The sequence below is a fragment of the Paramisgurnus dabryanus genome, chromosome 12 (assembly GCF_030506205.2).
Source record: "Paramisgurnus dabryanus chromosome 12, PD_genome_1.1, whole genome shotgun sequence".
Lineage (NCBI taxonomy): Eukaryota > Metazoa > Chordata > Actinopteri > Cypriniformes > Cobitidae > Paramisgurnus > Paramisgurnus dabryanus.
In genome coordinates, this window is record NC_133348.1 from 30,021,242 (window position 1) to 30,031,927 (window position 10,686).

General features: G+C 34.4%; 1 protein-coding gene across 1 annotated transcript in view; it reads right to left on the reverse strand.

Moving 5' to 3' along the window:
• Nucleotides 1-10,686, reverse strand: part of map3k5 (mitogen-activated protein kinase kinase kinase 5) — a 53,012-nt gene that overhangs the window by 39,822 nt on the left and 2,504 nt on the right. The gene's annotated exons all lie outside the window — the stretch shown is intronic.

Sequence of the window (10,686 nt, forward strand, 5' to 3'; positions counted from 1 at the left end):
TATTCTAAACTAAAAACAAAATCTCATAATTGTATGCCTCAGTGTGTGCAAACCAAAAGCAAATGTATTATTTGTGCGAGCAGATTTTATACAAAGTCAATGCAAATAGAGGTCAACCGATTGTAGGGATGCACGGAAATGAAAAATCTTGGCTGAAACCGAAAACCAAAAAAGAGGAAACCATGGCTGAAAACCGAAACACCGAAAGAAATTAATATGGCAATTATTAGTACAGTACAATTGCATTTATGGCTATCACTTTGTATTAACTGAACTAGGGGTATGATTGATCACAAAACTCACGGTTCGGATCACATTACAGTTTTTGAGGCATGGATCGGATTATTTTTCGGATCAGCAAAAAGGGGTGGGAAAATCTAATAACAAATAAAGAAATTGCAAATATTTATAAAAAAGAACAAAGTTGTACATTAATAAGGTATGAAATTAGCATTAGGTACAAAAATCAAATTAAATGAATCATAACACTGTCTTTATTGTATAAATTAAATATTTTATTATTTTTAGAGCTACAAAAGTGATTTTCTCTTTGTCTTGGGTTGTTTGATTAACATTAATGACACAGACTTTAAGGTTAATCTTTAAGACCAAATAAGCACAGACTGGTTTCTGACTGTAATCTATTCATACACTTCATACAAATGTTTTTATTAGAAAAAGAATACTGTGGAGATGATTTGGTTTATATTTGACCTGTCAATAACAGAAAGCTTGTTTTTTTAAATGCGTCTCTCTCGTATGTGCACTACCGAGGGTACTTAAACGCGCGTGCACACAGAGACCGAGAGCGAATCCCAAACAGCGCAGCATAAACATTCGCTCCACATAAAAACGTTACGTTGTTTTTCATTGCTTAATTCACCAAATATATGTTAATGGACCACAGTATGAAACACATTAGGGCAACTCTCTCTAAAGTTTACACATAAAGAGTTCTGATCTTTGAAGGGCATAGGGTTGATCACGTCTGGACTCGACACATTCAACCGCATGTGCCTCTGTGCGTACAGAAAGCTGCTCACTTTAGCACATTTTTGCGATTAAATGCATCCACACCGCAGACATGTTTCTTCAGACAAGCACGTGCAGGTCACGGTTTCTGTTTACGTCATCAGAACATTTTGGCCATATTGTTTTTGGTGATAAAAGTCTTTCGGCAAAAATTTTCGATGGCCGAATATTTGGTGCATCCCTAACCGATTGTGCATTTTACCAATACCGATAACTAAGTTGGTCCCTGCTTGCCAATAACTGATTAATAGATCAATCGTTTTTAAAATGGATACTGGATAAAAACATAACACTCAAAATAAAACAGTGCTAAATGTTTTTAAAATATATTAATTATATTAATAAGTACTAAAGTACTCCCACTGGTAAAATTCAAATGACATGAATGTATATTATATGTGTAGTCTTGTACTTTATTTGCTTCAGTTTAAACATTTAAGGGCGGTTTCTCGGACAGGGATTAGACTAGTCCTAGACTAAAATAAATGTAAGAGCTGTCCAAACTGAAATCAACTTGCACTGACATCTTAAAATACACCAGTGCCCTTTGTTTTGCTTCAATATGCACACAAGTAATGTTTTTAGTAAGCCATGTTTGTTAAAACTAGTTATATATTACCTAATTAAACTAAGCCCTAATCCTGGCCTAAGATAATCCATGTCCGGGAAACCACCCCTTAATGATTATCTAATAAAAACAACAAAAGATGTATTGCAGTGATGATAAAAAAGAGCCGAAATCAGATTTTGATCTGTTTGATGTGTTATAGCAGCCGACAGCTACATATAGTTTGCTTCCTCTCATTATTAACTTAAAATATGGATAAATCATAAATAAGAGTAACCAGTTGGTTATAAAGTAATGCAAATCGGTGGTAATAATCATGACATTAAACATTTGGGTTGGATTTATCTGCATGTATTTTTGTGTAACTGTTTGAGGTACTACTAATATTAGCGTCCTGTCAGCCTTGACGACAAACTTAGTTTCCTGCTATTGTTTCTTGGCTAATGCATTGTATATGCAGTAAATTAATCACTTCATGATGAGAAGAAGCAATGAACGCACTCAGAAAAACTATCTGCATGATTTTTTTGCCGCTAGCCAATTCCACCAATGAACTATCGATGATGAACACGGATATTAAAAACATTAATGCACTGTAAACCCAGATAAGTTCTACTAACTAAAAAAAATTGAGGCAACTGATTGCCGCTATTTTTCTAAGTTTGCCAACTTAAAAGTTTTGAGTACTGACAACTTCAATTCAAATTAAAAAAATTATTTATCTAAACTTAGATAAAGTCTTATATAAATTAAATTATATAATTTATGTAACTTAAATTGTAGTAGTAGTTTTACTTAAATATTTTGAGGCAACTGATTGCCTTGTTTTTCTTAAGTTTCCTGTACTCAAATATCTACATTTTACAACTTAACAGAACACTGTAAAACCGGACAAGTTCAGAGTACTCAAAATATTCAAGTAAACTAACTACCATTTAATTTTGTTCACAAATCACAGAAACATATCATGTGACTCATGAAAATTTGATACCAGTGAAAGTGTGTTGAGACTGAGCTCAGTGCTGACTTTCACATAGGTATTGTTCATATGATAAAGTAACACATTATTGACCTAAAGCCTAAGCAAAGGCACTACACTTCTGAACAATAGTAAGCACAAAACTAAAACAAAATAACAAACTTTTCTAAATCACCAACATAAATAAATGTTTAACACTACGGAGTCTTTTTGTTTACTAAAACCACATAAAATATCACTTAATTTAAAAAAATGCTCTCGTTTTGCGGGCTCATGCAAAGCATGCTGGGAACTGAACCTCCTCAACCAATGATGTTGATTTAACTTTAAAATGAAGTAAATTTGCAGTGACAGACTCTTTCTTAGCTTACCTGGCAAATTGAACTCATCACAACCAGCAAAAGTTTGTAAATATTTGCATCCAAGAGCAAATTCATCCGTTTAAAACACGACTGAGTGAGTGCCCTTTTAATGATGACGTCACTTTTTGGTAAAAAACGCCACTAGAGGGCTTTTGACTTAAAATATTTAATTATGATTGAATCTACTTTTTAAGTTCCCTAAACTCTTTACCTTTGGTGTAGTTGTAAAAACTCAAAAAAATATTAACTGTTAACTTAAATCTATGATAGATGTTGAATGAACTCAAAAATAATAGTTGGCTAAACTTTTTGCCACATTTTGAGTACCAGGTACTTTCTATTATAAGTTAGTTTTACTGTTTGGTTTTACAGTGTGCGCATGTAGACATTCCTCCTTGCGCAATGTTTTTATTTGCACAAATGACGTGAAAACAAAACAATAATCCTGCAGGTAATCTAGAGCGAGTAATGCTAATGTTCACTTCACTTTTGGTGTGACTGTGCACACACCATTAGACTGCACGATGAACAGAAAAGACACAATTAGTCAGAAACTCTCCGGTGCAAAGACACATCACAGAAATAACAAACATCTCTGGTTAATATACCACAACTAATTATAACCAAAAAATAATAACCAAAGTCTACATTCAGCCCATTACGAATGAAATGTTCCTAATTCTGGGTCAATAATATAACAGCTGTTGTTGATACATATATTATGCTAGACATCTCATCTATGGTTTGAGGAATAGATCTTCTAAGAGCTTCACTGAAGACTACACACCCTTTTTATCTGCAGCAAAGACTCTAAGCTATGATCTTTAAAGGCCAAACCACATCTGCCACTCGCCAAGAGAGTCACAGGGTTAAAAGGTTTTAAAGACAGATGAATGTTCGAGATGTTGAGCTATATCATGTTACAGAGGTCAATGACACTTACTGTAAGAGAAGTGTTACAAAAAGATGACGCTTCACCTGTATAAACTAAAGGTCGACATAGCTGTGGGGGACAGCACACTGTACAAAGTATTGAAGAATACAGCATTTATATAAAACCAAATATTTGTAGTCACTTGAACAGTTACAAAAAGTCTTTACTGTGATTCTTGATACATGTAGTAAAACTTTAATGAAAGTATCACAGTGATCTCACGATAGTGCAAATACCATAAGCAAGGCTTCAGAATGTGCATTTTGTGACCAATATTTGAGACAGCACAGCACAAGCATTTTTTTGCAAGTACACGCACATGTAGATTTTCTTCTAGTTGTTATTTTATGTTAAAGAAAACTAGTAGATTGTGAGCCCTCAAGTGTGCAGTGGCAGATTTACAGTTTACAGTAGCCATGCATGACATGGGCAGCCGCCTAGGGATGCATTTTGCGAGGGAGCAGCACAGGGCACCCGTGACAAAAAAAAGTGAATGCTGAAAATTGAATGGGTTTTTATCGCTCATTTGTTAATCTATCGATGGGTCTACTCAGCCCTGTGTGAAGTCTAACACACCTTAACAGATCTCGCGTAGAACTGTGAAGAGGCGTGGGGTCATAAGACATTGCAGAGATAACAGATAAGAGAACAGGAGAACTTCTGTAAAAAAACATTATAGATGAGAATAAAGGTCTTAGACATCAGGTGCCCGGGTAAGTTAAACTGGATAGGAGACAAGAAACCTTTAAATAATAAAAGTATGTATATAGCCATGCCACAATATGCTTACTGGATATAACTTACTGTATATATAATGTATGTTACCTGCAACAAATCAATTATATCCTAACTATACTGATCGTACTATATCAGCTTAGGGAATGTCTAGGGCTAATTTTAAAGACATCTATATTTGCTGATATTTTGTACCCTTTGTTGTAAATTGAGTTTTTTCGGGGGTTTTTATGCCTAGAATTAATCAAGGAGATGAATTTGGTTTATAACTTGTCAATAATGGCATTGCAGGCTGATTTAAGGTTTGCCTCTAAAATTTCTGCTTGTGCTCCTAAAATTTTCAGTTAGGTGGTAAACAGTGCTCCTAGTAAAGAAAGTTAGTCTGGAGCCCTAATAAGGCAATTACATATGAATATCTTATCAATTTTATTCAATTTTAATGGTTCAAATTCAAAATTGTTAGTTCATGAATTAACATCTGGTTAACATTCGTATAAGCCATTCGCTTTTTAACCCCCGAATGGTGCACAACACAAACATACAAACAAATGTTAGGAAGTCAATAAATGTCAGTGTTTGTTTGTGGTTTGTTTCTATCGGGCCTGTCCCGAGGGCTGAGATCTATGTCTTAAACTTTGCATTTAAATATTAGCAGGAAGTCGGTTCCTGTTTGCGGGCATCTGCATCGAATCACTTTTACAGCTGTTATTTCAGTTACCCCAAAAGGAAGCAGAAACAACAGTAAAACTGAGCAAAGTGTGTAACATCTGTGTGTGTTAATACACATACATATATGGCATTTGTTTATATAATAAATACTGTAAATTCAAACTGTGACATGTCACATTGATTTAGGAGCAGGACAATTTGTGACACTGAAAGAAACATCTCTACATTTACAATTATGTACAGTATTTTACTTACAGAGCATGCAAGTTGTACATTACATCATCATCATGTGTGTTCACTGGGAATCTAACTATAACTTTTTGCACTGCTAACATTAAATTAACTCTAAATGCTCTACCAATTGAGCTACAGGAAGACTAATGGTGGAAAGCTAGAGAGTTAGTAGTAGAAAATAGATATGATTTTAATGAACTTCAATATGTAGTGCTGTATTTTAGTAACATCAAGTTGTTTTGTGTGATAGAGCTCAGAGCTAACAAATGTATAGCCAAAAAAAATAGGAGACTTACTTTCCGATTTCACACATGCAAATTTCTTCCTGATTTCTCATGTAAATCTACTTTGGATTTGCCTGTGTGTCCTGCAGAGCTGTGGTAATATTACTTTATTGGTTTTTGTATACAGTTATTAAGTCCATAACCACTAGAGCTGCAAAACTATTAATAGCGACTAATTGTTTGGAGAATAAAAGTTTTTGTTTTCATCATGTGTGTGCGTACTGTGTATAATAATTATGTATATATAAATACACACAGATGCAAGTATATTTACATACTAATTATATTTATTTATAATTTATTTAAATAGATTTTTTTTCTTAAAATTATGCATGTATGTGTGTGTATTTATATATACATAATTATTATACACAGTACGCACACATATGATGAAAACAAAAACTTTTATTCTGCAAACGATTAGTCACAATTAATCATTTTGCAGCCCTAATAACCACACATTGTAACAAAGTAACTTAGCAGACACTTTTATATTAAAATAATGTACGATAAACTGCACTAATAAAATTAATTTTGGGCGGTCAAAATTAACGCGTTAACGTAAATTAATTTTAACGACACTAATTTTATTAACGTGCGATTAATGGAACGTGCTTGGCCTAGCCCTTGTCTGTAAATCGAGACGCAGCCTTAGACAGTAAATGTGTCTAAATAAGTAATGTGCACAGCAGAGTCTACAATTTTGAGCCACTTTTGAAGCAAAAGAAAGAAAGTAAAAATGTAGACTGTTGATTAGGAGTATTAAAAACTTACAAATTGTTAAATTAAGGTTAATATGCAATCATGCGATTAATCTAGATTAAATAGTTTAATCGATTGACAGCCCTACTAACACAACCATCCAATTTCCATGGCAGGTAAATGAGCAAATACAAGTTGTAAATTTCTCAAAGTTAAGACACTAAAGCAAAATAAAAGTCCACATCAACATGAATCTAATCACACTGCTGCCAATTGAACAGCAAAGTCAAGATGAGTTCATGAATACAGGGCAACAGGTGAAGGGTTTTGTGTGTGGCAAGTGTGTTTACTAATGTGAAATGAAATCTAGAAAATATGAGTACTTAACAGATGCATCTAAACTTCGGTTGAATGAGACACGAATACTGCCGGATGTCTTACATGACAACATCATCAATGGTAGTTTACAAGCAAACCACATTAATAACTCATATACTAAAAGAGACACACTTCTCAAGCAGAACCAGACAAAATCTACTTTCATCCAATCAAATGTCATTGAACAACTTGCACATACAAAACTGTTTTGAACGTGCGTTGTCTTGAAAGTCATGATGCAAACTCAATGAATAAGAAACTGTGTTGAATGTGCTGGTGAAGACAACCACAGTATCAAATAATCAGGAAGTCATTGATTGTCCAGATAAACAGTATAACTGTGCAAGACAATGTTTATAACAATAAGTCTATAAACGCACCTGTTTTAATGTTTGTGAGAGTTCATCCAGTGTTTAATTTTTTAAACACTGCTTTTGTAATACAAATGTCTTTGTTGCACATGCCACAATTGTGCAACAGTTTTATTTGTATTTGTGAAACCCTGTAAGTGATCTGGAATTTAGGGTATTTGGGTAAACAAACCCAGTAAACTCAAGGAACGATGGCGTCAGGAGTTCAGTCATTCAGGAGTATTGACAATCTTAAAGTTGTAAGATGGAAAGAAATTATAGGATTTTTATAGTCACAGTCTTTCAGTATAAGAAGAAAAACAGTTGCTTTCTCTCTAAGAAATCCATAGGAATCCAATACTGATGTTAAAGGAATAGTCCATTGAAGTTAGAAGTGACCAAACACATCAACGTTTTTCCTATTTAAGACGAGTAGTTACACGAGCAGGTTTGGTGGTACAAAATAAAACGTAGCGCTTTTCTAAGCGGATTTAAAAGAGGAACTATATTGTATGGCGGAACAGCACTTTTGGGAGTACTTCGACTATTTAATATTTTAATATTGAAAATGAGTAGACAATTCTTTTAAAATAGCAGTTCAGGGACATTAAACCAATCAGTGTTTCCTCTAGGATTTTTTCCAGCTGTGGCGGCAGGGGGCGCCCATGATGATTATAAATGTACATTATTTTTTTTTAATGTAGAAAATAGGCTACAGTAAACTAACATGTATTTTTTATCATTTTCATGCTGTCATTTACTTTTCCTTATATTTATAGCATATTGCTTTTCTATGTTTGATCTAAACTGTATTTTCTTAAAAATACGTAAGTTTTATAGCTTCATAGGGATCTTTCATTGTAGTTTTAATGTAGTGTGCAAGTTCGTGCTCGGGTTTGCTGTTGCAAAGTCACGCACAGTCCTGTTTGATAATCCGCACCGCTGTGATTGACAGAACATTTATCCGACATCAGCAGGCAGCAATTTTATTCCACACCCGGCCTGTCTGACATAAAGACCCCGACCCGGTCACACCGCAAATCGCGCAGTTATAGAAACCTTTATGCCCTTCGCAGACAGATCTTAAACACAAATAAGCACGGGGACATTTAAAATCTGTTACCTATCGGAATCGAGTCGAATTCTGTTCTTGGATGTTAGACCCGCAGTTTACTCTCGCATATTGAGTCCCGACCTGGATCTACAACGCATATAACACGTTAATATTATTACACCCGTTACATCAAATATTAGAAGTTTCACCCGCGGGTACCCCGACCCTGTTGTTTCGTCTGAAAACAGATGAAACAGTCTCACCGTCTGCCTCCAGTTTTTATTACCAACGTCCTTCTCTTCCACGGGAATAAGTTTCCTTCCAAACAGATTCAACTTATGTCTTGCAGTCCTATATGAGTTGTATTCAGTATTTAGCCTTTTGTTTTTGGACAAACATCTTATCATTTAATGTGAAACTTTGTGAGTGTCGATCTAAAGCACAGATTGACTGACAGGTGAGCGGTCAGCAGCGCGCTGCGCTTATAGCCTATACTGAATAACTAATGGCCAGATAAGTTGATAATATGAGTACAGTGATTACAAATGAATGTCCAAAAAACTCGTAATATGTTAAATCGAAAGTTTAATCATGTCTTTTCTCACAGCCCTGCGCTGCGTCCGTGTATATGCGCCTGTGAACAGCATACGCTTGATGACCTTGCAACTTAAATTACCCTTAATTTATTGCCAGACAGATAAAAGTAAAATAACATTCGAATCTGTAAATTGTGTATTTTTATTTATGTAAACTCACAATAAGGAGAAAACCTTGTGCTTATTTAAAATAATTAAAAACATGACGTGCTTTCTGCTGCTTTGGTTTAACAGCGCATCACAAAAAAAGAACAGCAACTCAAAACTTTTTTATTCGTTTTGTCAATCTGATAATTATAACATATTTCGTGTAGACTTATTTATTTTATTATTATTTCTCAAAACAGAGACGTAGCCTAATCATCATCCATTGATTTAAATCTATTTGTGCATGAACTAAACCCATGGGGGAAATAATGATATTTTAGGAGATTCATTTATAAATGAGTGAACAACGCGAATCCAGAAAGGAATTTTTTTCTTTCTTGCTGGGCGGACATTTCGGTATAGCTTTATTTATTTTGCGAGCTGCGGCTGTGGGTTTTGTCTAGAAGGGATACAGAAAATGGCAAAAAGTTTAGGATTAGATTTGGAGGTAGGATTTTTAGGATGAAAACAGCGGCTCTGGCTACATGAGATACACATACATCCTACAATCCTGTGAAATGTTGTGTTTAGAGTTGGGTTTGGGTGAAGGATTAGGATAAAACAGTGCCCATCCGGCGAGATTTCGTTTGCTGTATCCCTTCTATCCACAACCGCAGGCGTGGCGGGGATGTTTTAGGCGTGGCGGCCCGCCACGGTTGAATGTATATAGCGGAAACACTGCCAATTATCAGAATCTGTGAGAAATTACCAACCTATCCTCCAACCCATACAACCATTCAGATTGTTTATCCCAAATAAAACACAAAGATGTGTTTACTAAATTAGCATCTTTACCGGCAGCAGGTGAAACTTAATATATTGGGCTATAATTAAGCAATGATGAAACGTATTGGTATTTGATTTTCTATTTAAACCGCCAGAATTACTGGTAATTATTAATATAACACTATTCAGCCATTTTTAGCAAAAAAATTACGCATTAATTTATTACATAATATAAAACACAGCATACAAAACTCACAATTTTTTCACTTTTTTTCAAATATTAGACATATTCCAAGTGTACCAAGTTCAAACGATCGATTTATATGAGGAAAAGACGCAAAAACGATCACTACCTGCTGTAAATCTTAGATCGGGTTTGTACATGATTTTATGTAAAATTTAGAATAGATGCTCTTAAATATCTCTAAAAATGTAAATGTTTATGAAACCATCTATAATCTTAAAAAATTATAAATTAAATCAATTAATTAAATGCGTCAAATACAATCCGCTAGTACGGACCAACCTAGTTATCGATAAAATCCACTATCGGTCGAGGTCGACCTCTAGTTTCAAGGTTGTTTGCCTTATGAGTCAGATTAGATGCGTTTAATTTCTTGATTTTTTTTAAGAACTCCAGATTGTATCAGAAAATACCACAGTTGTGTCCTATAACCAAAACAAAACTTTTGTGTAGAGAGTAAAATACCTCGAAACTGATACAAAACATCAGATGACCGAATGCTTAAGTAAATCTAATAATAAATAAAGCGGTTCACATGTTGAAATCAAATATAAGACCCATTGTCTTTAGTACAATTTAGATTGGGTTTTCTGAATCAGTAGGTTGTCATTCAATCTCACAAATAATGTACAAGCGAAAATTAAGATAAAATCATCATGCTTGACCAGACATTAAGGCCTGTAACAATATAC